Raw genomic sequence first — 27,324 nt, forward strand, 5'->3', positions numbered from 1 at the left:
GTGATATACACAGCATATGCCCTATTGGCCTATGAAAAGTTCCTGTAGACAAAACTGTAATTCCTACACATACCTTAATCTCCACAGGTGTTAGTTCCCCTTGGTTAGCCCTTGTTCTCAACTGTGGAAAACAGTTGTTGCAGATTTTCTGTACTGCATCTCTATCCACCCTGTAGCAATCTACAATTTCCATATCATGTAGACTGCGGTAAGTTATGTTATGTTAACAGGGGTCTAAATATCCTTCTTCTTATTGGCTTTGGTCTAGTTGCAGCAGCAGCAACATAGAGTTGTGCCAGTTGTACATCATACCTCTTAACCTGGAAACATCAAAAATCTGAACAAAGGCCCGTGAAATGTAGGTACAACTGGCCAAAAAACGGGACACTCATTAACATAAAATTTGCATACATAACCATGTAACTCTCTCCATGTCACTGAAACTGTGGGATACCAACAAGAAATCTAAGTTACTAAATAATAATAAATAATGGCAGATATCTGAATTTCAGAATTCATACCCCCTCAGAAAATACATAATAATGCAAAACCTGTTATTCTAACAGCTATCTAAGTTTACAGGACTCAGGAGCAATATTTAAAATCTGTCCCTATGTTTTATTTTTGCCTTTGCCCAGATTTTTTGCTCTCAGAGATTGAGCGGTATGGTGAGTCTTTCCGGCATCTCATTTTAATACAGCTCTAATATAAGTGAACGTGTAAAGAAAGAAAAACAAAATACATAATTTCCAGGAAAATAAAATGCAAAAAGGAAGTAATTTATTGTCAATGAACCCCTGGGAAAATTCTGTTATATAATACTTTACATGGAACCACAGTTTAAGTATTATATCATCTACCCAACACATAAACACTTTCACTGGTAAAGCTGAAGAATGTGTTATACACTTTTTTATATATAACGAGGTGTCTGAGTCTGAGAGCATCTAACACTTTGACTGGTAAAGCTGAAGAATGCTTTTATACATTTTTTCATATATAAGGAGGTGTCTGAGTCTGAGAGCAGCAAACCCAATGTTCACCACTCCAGGCTGGACACATTCATGTGAACATGATACCTAAAGTAATTATTACATGTGATTTTCCATGGATTGATTACAAAGTATGGGAACCTGTCCATTATTTGATTCTATTTGTCAATATGCAAGACCTTCCCTGTACCATGGGGTATGACTTTGGCAGTATGCCAAATGCAAGGAGGAGGTGCAAAGACTGCATCAGCTGCATATTCAATGCTGTTGAAAGAAAAATAGATGGTGTCCAAGTGCCCGCCCACCTATCCAGTCTAAAACAGTTGCTGAAAGACATACATTTTGCACACGTGGAAATGTGAAAAACATTTTTATAAAAAAAAGTTTTGTAGTGACAACTGACAGATTACCTTACCTTTTAGATGGTAACTGTTGAACAACCTCTGGTCTGGAATTGCAGTAGTAAAATGTATGCCAAGACAACATCAAAAGCAAACTGAATTGATATGAAGAAGATTGATGGTGTGAAATAAGAGACTTATTCAATTCAGAGCTGTTATTAATGGTGGCTGTAAATGACCTGGGCTGGTAGTTCAACTTCGGAGCCTTGCGCCAGCCTAACCGGCTTTGTTCTCTGTTTAAATGTTAAAACGACCATCCCAAAACATATCATCACATGGCGCCAGCACTGCAACTTAATGATAGGAGAGGTATTTAGAAAGGCAAGACCTACAGCACATCCTTCTTGGTAGGAAAAATTCTTGGCATTCTCTGTAGCCTTTAGAAAGTTTGCAAGACAAGTAGAAGTTGCTAGTTATGTATCTGTCATTTATAACTTTTATACAGCTTACCAACACGATAACTCTCACCCCATTCCCTATAAAATAAAAGTGTAAAGAATCTTAGTCCCAGGTCCCTGCAAAAGTAATGATGTGTAAAATTGTTTTATTTTATTCACTTATTTATTAAACTATTAAATCAATTTTTGCTTATGTTTCAATATATTGTTTCTCTATTGTATTTTATTTTATTTTCCATGTAGATTATTTTGTTTTGCTGTATTCCGGAGCTTTTCTCCCCAGGCCTCCGCTGAAAAAGGCCTTTTGCCCAGTCGGACTACCTCAGTCAACAAAATTCAAATAAATAAATAAATAAATATATAAATAATTTTTGGTAGCAATTGTAAACATATTAAATAAATGCGCACAGTTAAAACTCTCCTAGGTACATGTCAGTCTACAGATACTGGCGTGTGACTTTGCGACACATACATTCTTCTAAATATAGTTTCTGCTCATTCTGTTTTTTTAAATAGAGTGTTTCTTTTGATCCCCCACTTAGCTAGCTTTAAGTAGAGAGCTCCCCTATAACATAGTGAATGGAATATGTGGTCTGCAAGGGTGTTTTGTAATGTGAACTCATTTAAGTTTCTTTATTTCAGAAAATGATGCCAAAACATTAATATTTCTTACTGCAAGGAATAAAGGTATCTTGCATAGGTAGTAACTGTGCATAAACTGCTTTTGTGAGATTGGGAAAATTGGTTTTCTGAAATTTGTGGTACAGCCTGTACTTTTTTTTCCAAATCATGGTTAAGCATCATTATCAAGCACTGAAAATGCAGTTCGTTTATCTGTTTTATCACGACTGCACAAGACAGATGCAACCTTTTATAGTGTAATAGCAGGTATGAACCATAGCCAAGATTTTCAGATTTACAGATTTAGGCACAGAGGTCATTTTCCTTTAATTTCCCCTCCCGAGATGTCTCTCAGTGACTGTCACCAACAATAAAAGCTTGTCTTTTCAGATGTACCAGTCCAAACAGGATTGTTTTGTGCTGTGTATGTACAGCTGTAGCCAGGATTTCTGATGATGTCAACATTATTGAAAAAAATGTAAATAAATTTTAAAAAATCGTGATTTGAAGGGGCCACTTGGGAATTCGTGGCACCCCATTAATTTAGCCTCAAAACCAGACAATTCCAAGGAATTCGGTACAGTTGAGAGGCATGTTCCACATACATATGTATAACAACAACTGCAGCCTCAACAGTATTTCCATGTAGAGAAACTTCTGTGGCTGTATTCCAATAGGTTTTGAAATTCACAGGGAAGCCTGTATTGACTCTAGACAATTGCTTTATAGCTTGTTGAAAGGCTCCTCCATCTTGAAATGGTTGATTAGCATACAAATCAGCTGTTTATGCTGAAATTAGCATGCTACAATGTTTACCTTGTTTGCACAACTCTACACATCATGTAGAGCTGCTTACTGAATACATAAATGGTACTCCATTGTGTGTGACTTGTACCATGATGTACACACAGTTTTAGTGGACCATGTAGGGTGTATTGAATCTACAACAAGGTCTTTTTCTTTTTATCATAAGTAGTGTGTACCATAGCAACTATATTTTTGCCCCTTTTCATATCCAAAGGGGGTTGTTTCTTTCTACTTTGCTCTGTATCATAATAAGTAGCCCCTCTTGGCCATTACCTGCATTTGTGACTTATTTGATGAGTAAGTACGCTGTCTATTTTTTCTAGCCAACTCCCATTCCAATATCCTGCTCCTTCCTTATCTTCTATTTATGCCTTCTGTTTTTCTACCTTTTTTACATAATCTTTTGCCTCCTGTACATTCTGCAGCTATAATCTGGTATGCACCCTTACATTTGACAAAACTGTAGAATATAACTATCTAGTAGTGTACCCATAATCATCCAGCTCTTTTTTCAGGGGCATTATATCATGTTTTAATTTAATTTGTCTTGAAGAAAAATCTACCACAAACATCAAAATGTGGCCACAGCATTTAATACCCATATTTTTCCCAGTGTACTGCAACAACCAGTCTCTTGTTCATGCAGAGTTGAATATCTCTCAACTGTACAGAATTTTGCAGAATGTCCAATTTTTTTTCTTATATTTTTGGTCTTTTCCACATAAAATTTGCCATTTTATATCCTTCAGAAAATATAGGCTAGCACAAATCCTGATGTTCTAGCAACGTGCTATGTTTATATGAACAATATGTACAATCTGTCTATATTTGTGGGGTTTTGCACACCCTCCCCATTATTTTAGGCTTTGTCCAGATTTCTTGAACTAACTGGTTGAGACGTACTGATGCTACCTTGTTTCTTGGACCCACCCTATGTGCATATTCTACAGCTCTATTTAGCTGCTGAAGGACTAGCATAATTATGTCCAACATGTATCATAAAATTCCTTTAACCCATGTTCAGGAATGCTAGCTAAAACTCAGTGACAAAAGTGTTCACCCTGTGAGATCTATTTTTTTAAGTTATCCAGTTTGATTGCATGCATCTCACATTCATTTGTCAAAGCTTTATATTGAGATGAGTTGTTGGCCATTTCACTTTGTAGTAAAGCTCAGTTTTTTTTAACTCTGCAACTTTATTTCTAAAGCACTTACTATTGCATGCTTGGTGTTTAGCTAGGCCTCCCAATCTGACCCATTAGTGAGAGACAATTACATAAAAAAAAAAAAAAACAATCCTACATAGTAGCCTTTTTTGAAACACTCATTCAGGCCATTTTTCAAATCCACAGATTACTACATCACCCTTGTAGTTAATTCAGCATATCTGGGAGCTAATTTAATCCAAGTTTAAAAAGCTTTTACTTTAGATGGAAAGGACCTCTAAGCCCATCCTGATGCAGGTTAGCCACACTCCCACATCCAAAAGTTCCCTTTCTGTTTATTGAAAAATATTGAAATTTAGCAGTTGTATTAATTTATGTAATGTTTCTTCTCCTTTTATCTGTGTTGATTGCAAATAGAACAGAAAACAAAAAAAAATCTTTATTTTTTCATTTCTGGTGATGTGAAAGACAAAAACTTTTGCTGGGAAACCAATCAATTCTTCTTCTTTCGACTTTTCCCAGTTAGGGGTCACCACAGCTGATCACCTGTCTGCTCTTGATTGGCAGTGTCAAGTTGCCAGCCCAGCACCCAAGCTTCCACAGAAGGCACACACATGCACACACTCTCATCTAGGGCCAATTTAGAATGTCCAATCCACCTACAGCTAGGAAACCAATCTATATTTTAATTTTTACTATTTGTTTCAGTTAATCCATTTGTTTTATAAAGTCTGATTTGTTGTGAATTTCATTGATCTGTCGAGTCTGACATGACTGCTGGGTGGTTAGAGTATTTAGAAATCTGATCCAAGTAGTGCAAGGTACTTTCCAATAGTCAGGGGCAGAGAGAGAGAGAGAGAGAGAGAGATACACACCCAGAGAGGGAGAGAAAGAATAGCCACCAAAGGCAGTGGGCTGTGCATTTTAAAACCACATGATACTCACTCAATGACTCATATGACACAGCTTTGTGATGTTGGGAGACTACTTCACTTCTCCTTTGTAAGAGACAAGCAGAGCTGCAGTTATTATTCAGTTCACTAGCTGAACCTGAGACAATTTTGTTCTACAGCAATCCATGAAGGAAGAAAGTTGGCTCTTAAGACTGATATTATGACAGGCGCAATGATATTTTTTTTTAATTAGGGGATGCTGAGCCTTTCCTGTCATATAACTTTGTTTTTGACAAGTTCTGTATTACTGTTTATTTATCAGTGGCTTAGTGGGGAGAAGACACAACCTGTAATTGCTAGTAGGTTATTGCTAATGTTGGTTTGATGAAGACTATAAATACAAGGTTGCTTAAATGATGAGCCTATCTATATGATATAATAGGCAAAAAAAGAATGCTAAGTTATCATTCAACATTCTGCAATAAAATGCTCAACTTGCAGTGCCCTTTAAAATTATTAAGCAAATCAGATACTTTAATGTACATAAACATTTTTTAATCCAGTTGTTGATCAAGTACACCCACTCGACACAATTGTCCCTTTTCAGGGGTGACTCAGGAGCACTTAGGTGTCTCACTCAGAACTCACACAGTAGGAAAATGGGTGGAAGGAATCAAATCCTGTAACCTGTGCACAGGGACCAGCTCATTCACAGAGCACAGCTTTAGTCATCTGCACCAACTGCCACTCGCTTTATAAGTACATTCACAAGGACTATACTACCAGTATGAAGACACAAAACTAACATTATAAAATTATTTATGTTATAGGCGATGAGTTAGTGAGTTCTTATTTTAATATAACTGAATTTATGCTACAGAAATCACAAAATAAATGCAGAAGAGCTAGTAAAAAAAATGATTCCAAGTTGCAAGTACAAAGTCAATAAACAATAAAAATCAATCTAACTTTGAAAAAAAAACATACCATATGTATACACTGGAATTATTGACTTATGCATGTATTCACTTAAAGTAAAAAAGAGCATTTAAAGCTGAAAAGTCAAAAATGATCTATTTTGATTAACCGTTGCCAGTAAATGCATACCTTTTATAAACTGACATGTAAACTAAACTTCCCAGATCTCCTTAACAATTGTGTATAACTGGTGTAGCAGTAACCCTTGAAAAAATAAAATAAATAAAAATAAACTTGTCCCAATCCACTTCAGTAAAACACTACACACCAAACTGGCATTTGATGACCTTTTATTAAACATCATAAAACATCATAACTTTATTGCATCATTTCAATTTATTAATCATGACAATAACATCCTTGTAACCCTTCATCAAGGCAGCATATCACCGCTCACTCTGCCTGATTAAGCAGTGTCCTCACCCCTGCTCATTTATTCTTATTAATCAAGCAGCGTCCTACCACTCACTTTCACCCTCAAAAATTCTTTACATCATTAACCAACACCAGTACTTTTTGCTGAATTTTCTAATTTTTGCTGATTTTGGTCGTTTTTATTACCTGAACTTCTCAGAAAGCTTAAAAAGTAGACTAAATACTTATTTCACTGTATATCTGCCTGTAAGTTGTTTTCCATTTGTGCACTTGCCTTGCTTTATTTAAAAAGTTTGAATTTTCAAATTTCTAATTTTGCAAAGTTTTAATTGAGTTTACTGTTCTGGGAAATACACTGAAGTGCATTAGCCTTTCTGTACTTATTTACTGTATAACTGCATTGTTTAGCCTGATTTAACAGAAAAAAAATTCTATCTTGTTGCCTAATTTCCCACCTCTTCTAACTAGAATAGTCCAGTTTCCAGGCTTTGCTAGTTTCAGGACTCTTAGTTTCATGTTCAGAGCTATCCAGACCTTGCTGTGGTAGAGGGAGGTCCTACTGCTTACCAGTGAGAGTGGGAGCATTGTACTGCCTATCTAATACTAGAAGAGTGGTTTCCAGCTCTGACATTGCAATTTTATTAGCCATTTTGGGCTGATTTCTATCCCTTTCAACTTTTTTGGCATAAATACATGTGTTTACACACCACAGGGGTAAGGATAAACTATTCTCGGTGCCAGAAAGTCTGCTCTTCACTCTTCAAATTTTCCCTTAGACCTAGCTAGTTTATCAGCAGTAGCACTAAAATCTGTATACCTGTGACTAGCACTTGCTGTAAAACTCACTAAAAAGCACTAGGAAGCCTTAATTTGTTACAAGCACTCACCTCTCCTTGGTAATAAGGAGAAAATAGTTGTAGGCACTAGACAGTTATAATTGCAAGTACCTTGCCAAAAAGTAAAGGAAAACAGCTCTTGTACTCCACAAAGAAAGTACCTAACCAGGCATGTCCAAGGGTCAGCTTCCGATAATTTTTCCTATCCATCTGGTGAATCTGGGCATACTGGGGCAATGCAGCAGTTGCCTCATATACAGACAACCCTCTCCTCCTACCACCAAACACTACAACCTGTGAGAGATGCACTTACATAGCCAAACTGGAAGCAAAGCACTCTCCAGCCAAGATTGTGCTAGACAGTCAAGAGGAGAAGGTTAACACCCACACAACACCTCAAACAACACATAGTCTTTCAAAACCCACACCACCAAATCCCACACATAGCAACACAAAACCCACATATGCGGAGGCTCTTAACATTAACCTGCCCAAGCAACAAGGACCTCTGAAGCTGAAACACAAACAAACACCACCCCCAAACACAAACAAAGCATCACATAGCTCGCAACACCAGTGTGCCAACCAACAGCAGCCCCTAAGGCAAGACAACATACCTAACACTTTATTCATATGTGACTCTATAGTCAGGCACACTGATGTCCCACTCACCAGGCTGAACAAGGAGAAAATTACAGTTAGCTGTCTGTCAGGTTCCAGAATCCACCACATAATGCATGCAGTCAAGTCACTCCACAACAGGTACAAATATGACTCTGTCACTGTCCATGTTGGAGTGAATGACTTGAGATGTGCCTCCCTGGACTACATGAAAAGAGACATGGAAGAGCTCTCGGATCATGTAGACCAGGCAGGTATCACCCTTGCCCTGAGTAGCATCCTGCCATTGCCCAGAACTATACCACAGTAGAAGGACAAAATGATTGACTTCAATAATTGGCTAAGCTTCTGGTGTCATTCAAAGGGGATCCAGTATCTGTCTGCCTGGGACGACATGATCGACAGACCACAATGCTTTGCAAGAGATGGTTTGCACCTGTTGCCCCTGGGATTCAGGTCACTGGCTAAGGCTCTTGCCAGCCCTATAGTGCCTTTTTCAGGCAATGTTCAAAGGACAAAACTACTACAGTAATGGGTGCAAGCAAGCAAAATCTGAAGGTAATGCTACTCAATGCTAGAAGTCTAAACCTCAAGATGCACTCTCTCGAGGCTCTCCTAAAAATGGAGAACATCAATATCTGTGCAGTAATGGAGACCTGGTTCAAAGCTGCAGAGAGCACCCCTGCAATACCAGGCTACAACTCATACCACACTTTTCGGCCACCAAACCAGGATTGAAACACTAAAGGTGGAGGAGTGTCCATATTCACCAAGGATATTCACACCTCCAGGCTGGTTGCCCAACACAATGCATCTGAAATTCTCCAGGTGCAACTAACACTAGGTAAGACTGCAATACAAATTGTAGCTTGCTACAGATCCCCCACCATGCCCCAAGATTCTCACTATAGCTTTCTAAACATACTGGAAAATATTAAGATACAACAAATAACCTAATACTGGATGATTTTAACTACCCTGCCATTAACTGGGAAAACTACTCCTGTACCAACACCTTTGCTCAACGGTTCTTGGAATTCATAAATTCCAATGCCCTAACGCAACTAATTCATAGTCCCACCAGATGTACCAGTATTCTAGACCTGGTCATTACCAACATGGGAAATTGATGCTCCACACCAGTGGTCATCCCCTCGTTGGTCAGATCAGACCATAAGCTAATCACTCTTGACATCCACATCCTACACCTCTGTAAAAGACTTCTCCAAAGCCAACTTCATGCTTCTCAAGTCAGAAGTAACAAACTTCATGACACCCATGCAGATGGGAACTGGAAGTTCAACTGCTGAATCCTACACTAAGGTGCTGCATGAACACATTCACTTGTGCATGGACCGAGCCATCCCAAATAGAATCAAGATGCTGTCCTCTAAAAAAAGGAAGCCAATCTGGTGGTCCCCTGCCATAAGCAAGCTGTACAACAGAAGGAAGAAACTGTTGCAGAAAAGAAGAAGAACTCAGGATTCAAAAAACTCCCTCACCAGCCTCAGTAGAAAGCTGGGATCCCTCATAAAATCTTCCAAAGCTAGTTATGAAAACAAAATTGCCAAAGATTCCGAAGACAACCACAAGGCATTCTATAGCTATGTCAAGAATCTAAATGGTAATACTCAAATCTGCTCTGAGCTGCAGCAGAATGACACTAGATATACTGATCCCAAGGATATTGCCAATATCCTAGCAGATAGATTCAGTGCCAACTTCACCCCCCCTAAAGGGCCCATCTCAATACCAAAAGAATGCGAAATTCCAGTAATCATGGCCACTCATGTAAAGACTGCACTCTCCAAAGCCAAGAATACAGCCTCCATGGGACCAGATGACATCCCAGGCTGTGTACTGCATGAACTACAAAATGAACTGACACCTCACCTATGTGTCATGTTTAATCATAGCCTAACCTCAGACTTCATGCCCACAGACTGATGCACAACTGCAGGCATCCCACTCCACAGGGGGGATCCAGTTTGGATCCCGGAAACTACTGTCCCTTCAGTCGGACGAGCCTGATCTGTAAGGCCATGAAACGTATTATCATGGAACTTACAAACAAAGACATTGGCAACCTTCAAACACTGGACCCCACCCAGTTTGGGTTCATGAAGGGCCGATCTTGTCTCCTGATCCTGATCGACTTCTTCGAATCAGTCTCCAGAGCCGTGGACGAGGGTAAGGTGGTTCACACAGCCTACTTGGACCTTGCCAAGGCTTTCGACACTATCCCCCACTCTGGAATCATACATAAACTTACCAAGCTGGCATTAATCCCTACATCACTTGATGGGTTGCAAACTGGTTTATTGACAGAACACACACTGTTAAATTGACTCCAAATCCAGCTTCAGACAAGTGACAAGTGGTGTACCGCAGGGTTCTGTCCTGAGACTACTCTTGTTTGGCATCTATTTCTCTGAAGTACAGGCCAACACTAAGGGACTCTGGCTTACAAAGTTTGCAGATGACTGCAAGCTGGGAGCCATTACTGAATTCCCAAATGATGTGGATATACTACAAAAGGGCCTTACCGAAACAAATGCCTGGTGCCAGAGTCATGAGCTCAAGCTAAATGCCAAAAAATGTATAGTTGTCCCCTTTGGGAAAAACCACATACATGTGAACTACCACATAGGTGGCAGTACACTAAACACCGAAAGTGGTCTCACCTTTGACATAGCCACAATAGTTACAAAATCCTTCTACATAGCACACCTCATCACTAAAAGCTTTTCATCCAGAAAAAAGGAAGTCATTGTCCCTCTGTACTCATCCCTCATTATACCCATTATAGAATTCAATACCCTGTTTGGCATGTACCTCACAAGACATCTGCAATAACTAGAAAGACCGCAGAAATACCTCACAAAAAGAATCACATGCCTAAAGCAGATGCCTTATGCTGACCATCTAAAGAAACTTCAGCTATACTCTGTTGTATATCACCTACTCAGAGACATCTCTGCCTAACATACAAGGCCATGTCAAACCCAGAGTTGTTGGACATGTTACACTTAAAGAAATCCCAATCCCTCTGAGCCACATGCTCCAAGGATCTTAACCTAGTCATCATGATGAATAGAACATGCTGGAGGGACAGGTTCTTGACCCAAAGACTCCCCACACCCTGGAATAGGCTGCCCATACATGTCAGGCAGAGTGCCTCAATGGCCCTCTTCAAGAGGAACCTTGACGATTGGATGGTAGATAGGAAATTCACTCCAGGGATCTGATCAGTAGCCCTGCTAGACAGGGGTCCAGGAAAGTAAATATTTGTGGGAAGCAATAGCCATGGAATCATTATGGCTAGGCTTGTATAGGCCCTAGGGCTGATAGCCTAGTACCTACCTATGAACCTATGAAACTATAAGACTGTCCCTCTTCTTCACCTAAGCACCCAACCCCAATGGCAAACTAATCTGACACGTCCCAGAAAAAAGGGAGGGAGGCGGGGTAGCAAGATCATGCCTAAATCTGATCCCTTTCACAGCTTCACACACACACACACACACACACACACACACACACACACACACACACACACACACACACACACACACACACACACACACACATAAACCCCTAAGCCACACCCTACACATACCTCACTTCTCCATTCTTTCCCTTGTTACATTAATCCTTCATTTCCCAAATGCTACCTAACCCCTCCCCTTCAACTCTGTCTTAACATCCTTTCCCACCCCCTTATCTCCTTCCTACCTTTTCCTACCCCATTTTTTCTTTGCCTAACCTCTAAATGCTGAAGATGGCTTTGGACAAATTGGCTTGTTCCCAAACCTAATTTTTCCTGATCCACTTCAGTAAAACACCACTCATCAAATTGGTATTTGATGACCTTTTGTTAGACTTCATAAAACATCATAACTTTATTGCATCATTTCAGTTTATTAATCACAACAAGAACATCTTTGTAACCAATCATCAGGGCAGCATATCCCCACTCACCCCGCCTGAATAAGCAGCGACCTCACCTCTGCTCACTTATTCTTATTAATCAAGCAGTGTTCTACCTCTCAGTTTCACCCCCCCCAAGAAAAAATCCTTACATCAACACCTAACAACAAAGGGGGAACAGAAGAAGAAAAAGCCTGCCCCTCTTCTCTGCCCACCAGCCTGATTCAGGCTGGTCCCCCTCACCTATTACAGGACTTTCACTAAACCCTCCAAAAATAAACCTAAGTATAGATTAAATTGATCTAAACTAAATTCATTGAGGTGCACCCCATCCTATCTGAACCACACTGGTCCCCTGTCATCAAAATCCCTATGTTCTATTGTCTGCATACCCAAAACAACCAGTTGCCTTGATGACCTACAATTAACAAACTGCCATGCCAATTTGAAAGCTATAAAACTAGCAGCATGCCTCCAAAATAAACAAGGTATTATCAAGGACCACACAATGCACATAGCCGGATATTACTTCTTCAAAACAACCAAATCCTCCCTTATTTGATATAACAATTGCTGCTTTGGAATTATTCCCATGTAATTACCTGCCAGATATACCATCAATACTAGAGGAAGCCCCATCCATGATCGTATACCTGCAAACTCCTCCATGAGCTTATTCCTCCTGAAGCTTCTAATACTGTGCCATATGACTCTCCACCCAAAGTAATGAAAACCCGATTTAGTGCCATTGGTCTTAAATACAGTCCTCTTCACCACCCAATAAATATATGAATGACCTAGGATGAAAATCTCCTTCCCCCAAAAAAATTAATAGTAATCAACCTCTTTAGCAAATTATCTAATATAATACAAAAGGCATTTGAAGATTAATGACCCATCCTCTTAATGACCTCAACCAATATACCTTCCCTCACTAAATCTGAAGCCCTACCTATGTGAAAGGAATGAGTGGAAAACCTCTCTCTCAGAAAACCCATACAGTGAAGCACCCTCCTCATTACAAATATAAACTCACTACCTGTTATCACCTTAGCCCCTCTTGACCAAAAAAAAAATCTTGAGGGCTTCTCATATGGGACCCTAGTAATTTCCTAGCCCAAGCCACTGGACACATCCAATCATACCTGTCTTTCCTCAGAACTATCTGTTTGTCTTTCCCTACCTGATCCGTTTCAGATCTACACAACCAAATATGCACTGCCACAGAAAATATAATGACGCCCCCCCAAACCAGTGACCCTGACAACTCTGACACCCTAAATGCTCCATAATACATCCATAAGCTCAAAGCATAATCACCTGAATCTCCAGTCACCAAGGCTAAACCCCACAATACAACTTTGAAAACCTGTATTGTCAACGGCCAGCGTTTATCCATATTCGTGCCAGCTGCTCTGCTCCATCCATTCAACATACTCCCGACCATCCATGACTTAGAAAAATCATGTAACCCTATCATCAAGCAAATATAATGATCGTGGCCAGGTCCACCTTAACCAACTGCACTGACTTCTGTACAGCCAAGCCCGGGGGAAGTATTGCAATAATAGTTCATTAGACCAAACTCCTCCTCCTAAGGCAGCTGTAAAATAAATCTATCAAAATCATGTAATGCCCTACCATATGCTCTCCTGGTAGATGCTGCTCAAGACTGCTGCAGCAACTGTCTAGTTACTTCAGCTCAATTTAGCATATTTCATCTGGCACTGCCTTCAGTTCATCTACTGTCCTCAGGGCTACTGCCTAACCACTACCACCAGCAAAGCATATGCCGTGTACTTAAATGACCACCAGACCTGGGCACAAAACGCTACAATGACACACAAAAAGAGAAGCCCTACCAGCAATCTGTACTTTTACGAGACACAAGGGGAAGATAAAGACTGAACACCAAAAGGGGGAACTTGAGAATGTCCAAGCCCACAAAACTGCTAATTACAGTAAAACTGCCCATGAGCAACACTTTTCCAATTCCCGGACACCCAATCAACAAAGTCAATTGCATTCTAAAAGGCAGAATAGCAATGTTAAAACTAAATAATCATGCAAGCCATATCAGCAGAAGCTAAAGATACTCCCATGAACACTACCCACCAAAACGTTGCAGTACTGGCAAAGTCTTGAAGAAAAAAAACACTTAATTAATCATTAATCCTCTGCATACTTATCAAATTTAACATAAGGCCTACCTGTTCCACAAGTACTTACTGGTCACCACGGACGCAATCATTGCAATAGCAAGATCACTCCTAAATCTGATTCCTATCACTACTACACAGATATAAAACCTTTAAGCCCCACCCTACACCTACCTTACTTCCTCCAAACATTCCCTTATTACATTACCCCTTCATTTCCCAAACATGACCTATCCACTCCCTTTCATCCCTGCCTTAACATCCTTGTCCAACCCATCCCCTTCCTGCCTCCCCTACCCCTCCCCCCTTCTCTCTGCCTAACCCTTAAATTCTGAAGAAGTCCCTGGATAAATTGGTTTGTTCCTAAACTTCATTTAATTAGCTGTTTATTGGAAATGTGTTTTGACATGTATGCTGCAAATTGTACAAACTTGTTACCATAATAAAGTTTAGTGCTCATCATTAAAAATACTCATGAGCACAAACCCACATATATTGCTTTTATTTCTAACCATGGTGAAGGCAGCATTTAGCTTTCTCAACAGTATTTTTGTACCGTTTTCTCAGAACTGCCATGCTTAGTATATCAGGTCTTCCTCTTTGATGTTCTGTGGATGATGTATGACATGCAATTGTTAATGATAATGAAAGCAATATAATTACACTCTGACAGTCTGTCTGAAAGCTGTATTATTTCTTGATATGTTTCTAGAAGAAGGAATGTTATATAGATGTTGCAGATGTGCAAGATCTGGCGAATACAATGAAAATCTTCAACAAAAGACATTTTCACATTTAGAATTTAGAGTATGTGAAAAAATATATATATTTCACACATATTTGTCAGTTATTAGCATCTTCCACACAGACTTAACAGAAACCAATAATTTTATTTTCATTCCTGAAGTATTTACTCTTGTGTTTCATTCTCCTTAGGTGTAGGCCATCAACTGTCCGTATTGTATGCTTGGAAACAGATTCATTATTATTTGTCAAATGATATTTCATGGAATGACAACAGCATCAAATATGTTCACTGAAAGCCACATTAAGCAAAAACATACATACAAAGCTTTTTACCATTGCCCCCATGTGGGTGGAGACCCTTACACCTCTACCCCCAACTTATGCATACCAACTTCACTGTTGGAAAATAATGGAATCAAGACAACAACTGATTTTCAATGAAAGTGGATTATTTCAGCAAATAATGCTTTGCACTGCTGTCAGTCTGAAAAGAGTCATGTTGCCTTAGAAAATAGACTTGTACTTCCTTGTTAAAACTAAATAATTATTGTAATAAAGCGATATCAACTGTACTGCTGTTTAATATGACCAGTAAAATAAAGACATTTTACAATGCATTACATTTAATGGTATGGCCTGGATGATCCTTTTATGATTTGCTGAAATATTGTTCACTAATTGTGGTATCTGTACAAGTGTAATTTTAAGTAATAAAGCCATGAAAGAATTTCTGGTGAAGATGTCTCCAAGATCTGCACTGTTGGTGACTAATCACTTAGTAGAGCATTGTCCGGGACTATGCACAAGGCAGCAGCATACTTAGTATTATGTTGGATTAAATTGATCAGCCTCAGTGAATAAGGATACGGTATGTAGGAACAACACTAGGCCAGTGATCATGCAGAACAGAAGAGGCTAGGCAGATACACCTTTAAGAAGGAACACTTAAATGTTTTGCCAACATTTATAAGTATTTAATAGCATTCACCACTTAAATCAAGTGGGGCTATACATAATAACCCAACTGTAAATTTATATATATCCTTAAAACCTTCAAGACTAGCCTTAACAGCAATCAAAGTAGTATTTTGCTTGACCTGTAGTGTCAACTGTTTTAAAGGCTGGGAATAAATAGAGTTTGGAAGATACCCCTCCAGCTTCTTTTGTTTATTTGTTTGTGTAAATGTAGATCCCTAGTATGGGTGTTTGCAGAGCCACTGGTTTTACCAAGAAATAGGAAGACAAATAGGAAGGGGTCTTTCATGACTTAAAAAGCATGATACATGCCATCTTAGAGCAAGCAGTAGGTTACTGAGTTTAAGGGAAGTTAGGATAATCTATCAGGGTCGTTGAGGGATTTAAGGCCTTTAACTGATTTGGTTGAACATCGTTCCTCCATTTCTATTTATGTGATATGTTTGGATTTGTACATACCAAAGGAGGCATTGTTTTCAATGATAGGTCTGATAAGGAAGTACAATGATAGTTTGACTTCTCTCAGTCATGAAGATATTCCCTTTGAAATTAACTAGACCAATAGAAGGAGTGCCTGACTATGGTGGAAACTTGAAAATATGAATGAGATAGTTGTCCACACAAGTGCCCAGATGTCTTGTGACCATTTCTGTTTGAAGAGGAATGTCATTTATAACATGTGAGTTGGAAAGAGTTTTTTTTTTTTTTTTTTGCCAAATGATACAATGCTACACTTTTTTGCATTTAGCTTGATTCCATTTTCAGTACACCAGGAATGTGCATGCACATAAGTGCCAGAAATTGTTTAGAAACTATTGGTTCTTATAGTTGTTACGACACAAATGAGGGTAGAGTCTTTATTTATCAAAGGACAGACAGATTGTTTAGCAATGCGGATTTGAAGCCATTGATACTGGTTTCTTTTCTTTAGAATTTGTAAGCACAGAAATCTGAATCACTGACTTCAACGGTTATGCATTTCTCAAAAGCAATGTATACTTTGTAAGCACCATTCTGAGTTGAATTTTTGCAATCTGAGCCATTTATCTAGTGAACAAAGAGATAATGGTTGTTTTGTTTAACATAATCCATAATAGTGTATTTTATTGTAGGTTAGGAAAATTGTTTCTGGGTGCAGAGCAAAACCTAAACGTAAAATTATTTGAGGTATTTCCATTTTGGGATAACAAGAAAATACTGATATGGCTGTCATCACCATCAGCAAGTGAGAATTAAATAATTCCGATACAATGTCATCCTAAGCTATTTTTAAGAGTTGGTTCTGTATTTCTTTCATATGCATGGCTGACATTCTCTCAGATGCTGTACATCAACAACAGCTGAACCTGGGTTCTTATATTGTCTGACACATTTCTTTTCCCAATATTTTATTTAAAGTGGATGATAAGCATCTAAGTTCAGGCTACAATGGTTTTGTTAGGAAATGCATACTCCAACAGACAGGAACCAAAGTAAGACAAACTAGCGAAAAACAAAAAGACAGCTTGGAAACACCAAAGCAAATTCTCTCTCAGTTTAATTCTCTTTCAGTTTAATGAAACGCTTTTCGTCTTGCACATGTGGCAAGACTTCATCAGAAACTGAACAAACTTCAACACAAACAATATATACACACCCTTTTTGTCACATGACACTTCTAATTAAAATCTTGTGTCTTAAAGGCACATCCACATTGTTGCTACTTAAAACATTTTTTAAAAACAAATATGACTGACAATATTTTAGAACATCTCAACCCTTCCCTTCCTTCAGAATTTTTATCTGTAATGGTGGTAGAAATATATATACAAACATTCACATACTAACAATACTATATCTCTAATAATTGAGTTGACTCTCAAAATATGATATTACTTAGTTAACTAAGAAGTCAGAAACTTACATATCCGAGTCAAATGAAGTCAGATATCACAAATATGAACGCATTTTATTGCATTGTCTCATTGTTCAAAGCAATTGATTCAGTTGGTGGTGATAGTCGGGGGGGCCCGCTTACACTTTTACTTGAACAACTTGAGTTAAGTTGGCAAATACGCACTGGGGCAATGTTTTACCCGGCTTTGAATGAGACAATATCTTTAAACAGTATACTGAAGTTGAAAAATCTTAAACGTTAATGTGTGAATGCATTTTTATAAAATGCGTTCATATTTGTGATATCTGACTTCATTTGACTCAGATATGTAAGTTTCTGACTTCTTAGTTAACTAAGTAATATATTTTGAGAGTCAACACAATTATTTGAGATATAGTATTGTTAGTATATGTATGTTTGTATATATATTTCTACCACCATTACAGGTAAAAATTCTGAAGAAATGGAAGGGTTGAGATGTTCTAAAATATTGTCAGTCATATTTGTTTTTAAAAAATGTTTTAAGTAGCAACAATGTGGATGTGCCTTTAAGACACAAGATTTTAATTAGAAGTGTCATGTGACAAAAAGGGTGTGTATATATTGTTTGTGTTGAAGTTTGTTCAGTTTCTGATGAAGTCTTGCCACATGTGCAAGACGAAAAGCTCTTCATTAAACTGAAAGAGAATTAAACTGAGAGAGAATTTGCTTTGGTGTTTCCAAGCTCTCTTTTTGTTTTTCGCTAGGAAATGCATACTGACAGAATTCTGAAAGTCTTCTTAAAGTTAATATGTTTTGAAAAATAGCAATGTAGAACAGTAACATCAAATATGTAAGCCTGAAACACTTATGCCACAACAGAGCTGTGTGTATGTTAATATGGGGTCATTTGCATGCCTATGCAGAAACCACATTTTATGATATTTTACTTTAACACTGGAAAACAACAGATCCAAAAAAGACTAAAGATGCTCTATAAGTAAAAATCTAGGAGAGAAGGCCTTAGCTCAATATCCATGTGCTCATGAGCTAAATGTGCAATGTGAAAGCAGAAATAATTAGGACAAAGATCAGGAAAATAATAAAATGACAGTTATAATCTAGGGATACTCCTAAAGGCATGCAAATTAGTACAAATGATAACTATATTAACATCTTTAATGTCAAAGAGAAGAAACTGTTAAGAAAATAGAACATGGTTTGACTGAATTAGACACTATTAATTATGGTGATATAAAGGGAATGTGAACTTAATGAAAGAATGTAGAAAGTAAATAATTACAGACCAAGGATAAGAAAAAAATGAGGCAGGAAAAAGTAATTTAAAGAAGTGGTTGAGATCAGCAGGATTACATGAAGAAGTCACAGCAGCTAAAATAGGTTGAAACTGATTGGAAACAGTATGTAGAGAAGAACATTGCTCTTTGAAGCTGCCAGACTGGAATTTTGGGTCACAGGGCAGAGAATACATCAGACTGGATACCTACAGTAGAAGAAAAAAATAGAAAATTCAGACAGTGTTTGAACTGCAAAGTTAACTCTATAAGAAAACTGCTGGGGTTAAAATATTATAACTTACCTGAGCTGAGGTGATAGGAAGAACAGGCCCTGGTATTTGAAGATGCATTAGTGTAATAAAAAAAAATAAATCAAATGTTAAAAGCATCAAAGATGACTGAGTATGATGTTTTAATAATGCTGAGTCAGGCATAGACTGGAACTCAAAGACAACCATTTCTCTCATGTACAACGTTAAATACTATGTATCCTATAGCGTGATGTAACTTTACTAGAAAGGCTCACCCAGACTCTGCTACACTTTGCTGTGAGGGAAAAGTTAGTTTGCTTTTTATTTATTGTATTACTTTATTGCCTTTTTCTATTTTGAATACTGTGATTTGTTTTATTTACCTTGTGTTTTACTTGTATTCTGCTTTTAACTGCATATTAAAACTTGAAAAGAGACCACAGGTCTGTCTCTTGTGAGTCAGGCAGAAATTAGTACAGGTCAATAGAACAGGTCAGTTAAGGTTAATCATCTGTGAACTGTGGGGTGGAGCTAGGAACTAAACATTCTATTTAAGAGTTAAAATAAAACAGTTCAGAGCTTTACTAGAAAGGCTCACCCAGAATCTGCTACACTTTGCCGTGAAGGAAAGGTTAATTTGCTTTGTATTTATTGTATTACTGTATTGCCTTTTTCTATTTTGAATACTGTGATTTGTTTTATTTACCTTATGTTTTACTTGTATTCTGCTTTTAACTGCATATTACAACTTGAAAAGTGACCATAGCTCTGTCTCATGTGAATCAGGCAGAATTTTTTTCCCCACCCTTCCGTCCAGTTACTGTAGTGTTCTTAAACACCACTGTCTTTCTAGTTGCCTTCCCCTTATGTTAATTTCACCATATATCTCATTTCCTCTCTTTTGTACTGGCTTGTATGAGTAAGCACAAAGTTATCATTTTGTGAAATCACTCCCCTTCAACTATTTAAATTTATTGACCATCCTACTGTATTCCATAGTACTAGAATACAAAAGTGACCACCCCCTTTCAATCTATCTTGCTGTTTTAAAAATAATGAGTCTCCACTAAAGCTTAACTTTTTAGACAGGTAAAACTTAAGTTAACTACTTTCAAATCTAACTCCTCTAGTGCACACTGCAGTGTTTAGGATAAACCATTTTTTTCATCTTACCTTTAAGCATCCCTGTGACTAGAGCTTGATTTAAAACCTGCTGGAAAGCACTAGGAAGTCTTAATCTGATACAAGCACTCAACTCTCCTTGTTAATAAGGAGAAATTAATCGTAGGCACTAAACAGCCTGTAATTGCAAAGTATCTTGCTAAGGTAAGGGAAAACAGCTCTTGTACTTTACAAAAAAAAAGCACCAAACCAGGCATGTCCAAGGGTCAGCTTCTGGTGATTTCTCCTGTCCACCTGGTGAATCTGGGCATACTGGGACAATGCAGCAATTGTCTCATGTGCACAGACAACACTCTTCTACTAAACATCCAACACTACAACCTGCGAGAGATGCACTTAAATAGCCAAACTGGAAGCAAAACTCTCTCCACCCAAGATTGTGCTAGACAGTCAAGTGGAGAAGGTTAACACCTGCACTACACCTCAAGCAACATATAGCCTTTCTAAACCCACACCACCAACACCCACACATAACAACACTAAACCCACATATGTGGAGGCCCTTAACAGTAGCCTGCCCAGCAACAAGGACCTCTGAAGCTGAAATGCAAACAAACATCAATCACAACCAAAGTGTCACATAGCTCACAACACCAGTATGCCACCCAACAACAGCCCCTATGGCAAGACAACGTACCCACCACTTTAGTCATAGGTGACTCTATAGTCAGGCACACTGATATCCCACTCACCAGGAAGGATGAACAAGGATAAAATTACAGGTAGCTGCCTGTTGGGTGCCAGATACACCACATAATGCATGCACTCAAGTCATTCCACAAAAAGTACAAATATGACTCTGTCATTGTCCATGTTGGAGTGAATGACATGAGACATACCTCCCTGGACTACATGAAAAAAGACATGTAAGAGCTCTCAGATCATGTGGCCCAAGCAAGTATGACCCTAGCCCTGAGTAGCATCCTGCCTTCACCCAGAATGATACCACAGTATAAGAACCAAATGATTGACTTCAACAATTGGCTAATCTTCTGGTGTCATTCAAAGGGGATCCAGTATCTGTCTGCCTGGGACAACATGATCGACAGACCATGATGCTTTACCAGAGATGGTCTGCACCTGTCACCCCTGGGATTCAGGTTACTAACTAAGGCTCTTGCCACCTCTATAGTGCCTTTTTTAGGAAAAGTTCAAAGGAGAAAACCACCACCATAACAGGTACAAGCATGAAAAATCTGAAGGTAATGCTGCTCAATGCTAGAAGTCTAAATCTCAAAATGCACTCTCTCGAGGCACTCTTAAAAATGGAGAACATCGATATCTGTGCGGTAATTGAGACCTGGTTCAAGGCTTCAGACAGCACCACTGCAATACCAGACTACAACTCTTACCACACTTTTTGGCCACCAAACCAGGACCAAAACACTAAAGGTGGAGGAGTGTCCATATTCACCAAGTATATTCACAACACCAGTGTAGTTGCCCAAAACAATGCATCTGAAATTCTCCAGGTGCAGCTAACACTAGGTAAGACTGCAATCCAAATTGTAGCTTGATACAGATCCCTCACCATGCCCCAAGATTCTCACTAAACCTTTCTAAACATACTGGAAAATATTAAAATACAACCAAACGCCATAATACTGGGTGAGTTCAACAACCCTGCCATTAACTGGGAAAACTGCTCATGTACCAATACCTTTGTGAACGGTTCTTGGAATTCATAAATTCCAATGCCTTGGATCAACTAATCTTTAGTCCCACCAGGGGCTCCAATATCCTAGACCTGGTCATTACCAGTATGAAGATTGGAGGAAGATGGGCGAAGGCTGCCAGCCTAGTCAAATAGAATTTGATACATAGTTCTATCAACTGTATAAATAAATGTAAAATACACGCTTGTGTTTTTAAATGAAAGAAAACATTGTAAAATGTGAACTTCAGGATTGTTGCAACATTGCCATCTGCTGTAAAGAAAACCAACACAAGCATTTCAAATGTATCTTTTGAAGTTGAAAAGATATTATGAATCTCTTTGATGTTTTACAAGCCGGCTCCAGTGGGTCTGGATGAAGGTTTCATGCCCATTGTTTTAAGTTTAAAGTTAAGGGCCAGAATTTACACGTGGAAGGTGCTTTATTGCTCTGGGTTCTGCTAGAGTGTATATGTGAAATGCCTTGTATTGTTGTAGTTTCCTGAGCAGGTGTTAGCTTGCTAAATAATGCAGTTTGTGGCCTGAGAAAACCTAAGGGTCAAAATGATGTAATTTGGGAGGGCCTCAGCAGAGCTGTTGGTTAGTGTTTAAAAACTATTGTTCAGTGAGAGACTGTAAGCATTTTGATCTTGGACATCTAACCCAGCACTGCTTGCTCTTTATGTATGTAAGTAAGATTATAGCACTGTGTTTTCTCTTAAGATTAGCTAAAGATTAGAAAGTTAGATTAAGTGTTTTTCTTTGACATCAGACCTGTCCTACTGTATTATTTTAAGTTTCTGTGTGATCTCTGAACTCTTAGATATCTCTGTGGTGTAGTGGTATCGCCTTGTGTTTTAATTATTTATTATTAAATATTTTAAAAACCTTTACCTATGGCTGGTTTATGTAGAGATAATTTAACCTCTAAAGCACATTACATATTTACAGATTTTACTGTATAAGTCACTCCAAATTAAGCCTTGACTGTGTGTCATACTACCATTGGATTATAACATTGCACAGTAATAATTGGACACCCTTTTAAGGGCCTTTTAGTAGCTGATAATATTAGCTGGGTGGTGGCAGAAATTAATACCGTATGGTCTGGGTAATAGGGGCACAGCTGGAGAACCTGTGCCAGCCTTTTCCCAGGAGGGTCTCTGTGGTTGTATAACCTCTTCTCATAGTATGTGTGCGTTATGTCAGCTACTTGGGCAGGGACATGAAGCACTGGTTGAACAGAGAGGGTACTGGAGGTTTTAGCTTGCCCAGCTAGGCTGAGACCTGGACCCTATAGGTGTGCCAGTGGGGAGTCTTATTGGGGACCTGATGAGCAAGGGAGCAACCAGCCCCAGACTGTCTGTGATCTCTGTGTGCACTTAAGGGTAATTGTACTTTACCGTGTGTATTACTTATCCTTTCCTCTTCTAGGAGTCACCCTCTCTGGTGTCAGTTGTGAGGATAGAGGCTCCTTGATTTCTGGGCCAGGGCACGGGCGTCACAACCAGCATGGGAAATCAATGCTCCACATCTATGGTCAACCCTTGTTTGTTAGGTCTGACCATAAGTTAATCACCCTTGGCATCTATATCCCAACACCACCCCCCACCCCCAGTATGGAAGCCTCCATAAAAAAACTTCTCCAAAGCCAACTTCATGCTACTCAAGTCAGAAGTGACAAACTTCATGACACCCATGCAGTCGGGAGCTGAACGTTTGACTGCTGAATCCTACGCTAAGGCACTGTACGAGCACATCCACTCGTGCATGAATTGTGCCATCCCTAATAGAACCAAGATGCTCTCCTCCAAAAAAGGAAGCTAATCTTCTGGTCCCTTGCCATAAACAAACTTTACAATACAAGGAAGAAACTGTTGCAGAAAAGAGGAAAATCCCAGGATGCAAAAACTCCCTTACCAGCCTCAGTAAGAAGCTGAGATCCCTCATAAAATCCTCCAAAGCTAGTTACGAAAATAACATTGCCAAAGATTCCAAAGACAACCACAAGACATTATATAGCTATGTCAAGAATATAAATGGCAATGCTCAGATCTGCTCTGAGCGAGAACAGAATGGCATTAAATATACTGATCCCAAGGATATTGCCAATATCCTGGCAGATCGATTCAGTGCAAACGTCACTCCCTTCTCACCCCCTAAAGGGCCCATCTCAATACCAAAAGATTGCCAAATTCCAGTAATAACAGCCACACAGGTAAAAACACACTCTCCAAAGCTAAGAATACAGCATCCATGGGACCAGATGACATCCTAGGCTGTGTACTACATGAACTACAAAATGAACTGGCACCTCACCTAAGTGCCATGTTTAATCATAGCCTCACCTCAGGCTTCGTGCCCACTGAGTGGCGCACAGCTACAGTTATCCCACTCCACAAGGGGGATCCACCATGGATCCCAGGAACTACCGCCCCATCAGTCTGACGAGCCTGATCTGCAAGGTCATGGAATGTATTATCATGGAACTTATAAACAAAGACATTGTCAACTTTCAAACACTGGACCCCACCCAGCTTGGGTTCTTGAAGGGCTGATCTTGTCTCCTGAACCTGATTGACTTCTTCAAATCAGTTCCAGAGCTGTGGACAAGAGTAAGGTGGTCCACACAGCCTATCTGGACCTCGCCAAGGCCTTCGGCACCATCCCCCACTCTGGAATCATAGATAAACTTACTAAGCTGGGCATTAATCCCTGCATCACTCGATGAGTTGCCAATGGGCTAACTGACAGAACCCACACTGTAAAAGTAGCTCACTCCAAATACAGCTCCAGACAAGTGACAAGTGGAGTACCTCAGGGTTCAGTCCTGGGACTGCTCTTGTTTGGCATCTTCTTCTCTGAAGTACAGGCCAACACTAAGGGACTCTGGCTAACAAAGTTTGCAGATGACTGCATACTGGGAGCCATTACTGAATCCCCAAATGATGTGGATATTCTACAAAAGGGCCTTACAGAAACAGATGCTTGGTGCCAGAGCCATAGGCTCAAGCATAATGCCAAGAAATTTATAGTTATCCCCTTTGGGAAAAAACATGTACCCATAAATTACCACATAGGTGGCAGTACACTAAACACCAAAGGTGTGATAAGAGACTTAGGGACACAGTTGGACAGTGGTCTCACTTTTGATAACCACATCACCACAACAGTCAGGAAATCCTTCTATGTGGCACGCCTCATCACTAAGGGCTTTTCATCCATAAAAAAGGAGGTCATTGTCCCACTGTACTCATCCCTCATTAGACCCATTATAGAATACAATGCTCCGTTTGGTATGTACCTCTCAAGACATCTGCAACGACTGGAAATGCTGCAGAAATACCTCACTAAAAGAATCACAGGCCTAAAGCAGAAGCCATATGCTGATCATCTAAAAGAACTTCACCTATACTCTGTCGCATATCATCTACTCGGAGGCGTTCTCTGCTTAACATACAAGGCCATGTCAAACCCAGAGTTGTTGGAAATTCCAATGCCACAGAGACACACGCTCCAGGGATCTAAACCTTGTCATCACAATAAACAAAACATGCTGGAGGGATAGGCTCCTGACCAGAGACTTCCCAGACTCTGGAATAGACTACCCATACATGTCAAGCTGAGCACCTCTTTGGCCCTCTTCAAAAGGAACCTTGATGATTGGATGGGAGATAGGAAATTCACCTTGGGGAACACGTCAGTTGCCCTGCTAGACAGGGGTCCAGGGAAGTAAATACTGTGGGAAGAAATAGCGAGGGAATTGCTATGGCTAGGCTTGTATAGGCCCTAGGGCTAGTAGCCTAGTACCAACCTGTGAACCTATGAACCTATGTGGTACATAGCTGGTTAGATTTGTGGCAGGGCTTGCGTACTGCTGGTACTGTAAGCAAAGGAGTGTATAATAAGTTAGTAGAGTCAAGTTATGAGGATAAGAAAGATTAGGTAGGACAAATGGAGGAGGTATGCAGCAAAATGGGCATGATCTGACTGCCTGATATCATTGCACACTCATGCAGGTCAAAAAAGATCTGTGTTGCTACACACCCATATACTTCTATATACATATACACACATACACACACACACACGCACACACACACACACACACACACACACACACACACACACACACACACACACACACACACACACACAGTGGCACACAACACAAGGTGTGCCATTACTTCAAAATACAAACCTAGTCCATCATATAAGTGGAGAGGAAGTGGGAAAACAGCAATAAAAGGTAGAATAACAGCCAGAGGAAAAAAATAATAAGGTTAACCATATGGGATGCTAGCTGGAGAAAATAAGGACTTTTTGCTAGAAGGGCTTATACTTTTCATATGAGAAGATGAAAGGTAGCTGGGCAAAGTAAAGTGAAATAGTTGCAAAAGGGGGATATACAGAGAAAATAGAAAGTTGCAGGGGCAGAAAAACAAGCATAAAATGCAGACACAGACAGGCAGGGCCAGCATTTGGTCAGCTGGTGCCCTAGGCAAAAGGGCTCTACAGCACCCCCCACACCACCGGGTGCCCTCATCTTGGTCTACCTACACCATCAGATTACTAGAAATTTGCCCCTGCTAGAGCGGCGCCCTAGACAACTGCTTAGTTGGCCTATATCTAAGACCGGCTATGCAGACAGGCAATATTGACACAGACAGTATGGACAACAATGGATGGACTCAGACAGATGTGGATAGTTGGTGATGGAAAGTATTGGACAAGAGAAGCAGGGAATGAATTAAAAAGCAGTAGAACACAAGAATGGGAAATAGGGCAAGTTACGTGTACAACCCCTCATTTGCATCTCATTATGAATTCATTAGACATCTTCATTGCCATACCCAGATTCCCTCACTAATTTGCTCATTTTCTTTCAGATCGAGCTGGTTCTGTGAATCACTACCAAGCCATTTGTACTTGATTTTAGTGTAGTAGCATGCTATATGGCATGCAGCTTGACTAAGAATCCTGGCTGTGTAGTTAAAACTATAACACTCATGGTTAAATATTATGCAGTTCACACTTTAAGCACTGAGCATTACTAAACATAAATGAAGCTGAGCAATGTCATATCAAGTAACTCCAATAGATTAGTTTCTTTAAATGTTCAAAGTACTTATCTTTAAATAAATCTGAAAGGATACTGTGAGTACAGTGAACTTTGACAGTGAGA

The sequence above is a fragment of the Protopterus annectens genome, chromosome 1.part2 (assembly GCF_019279795.1).
Source record: "Protopterus annectens isolate FY-2018-M chromosome 1.part2, PAN1.0, whole genome shotgun sequence".
NCBI lineage: Eukaryota > Metazoa > Chordata > Ceratodontiformes > Protopteridae > Protopterus > Protopterus annectens.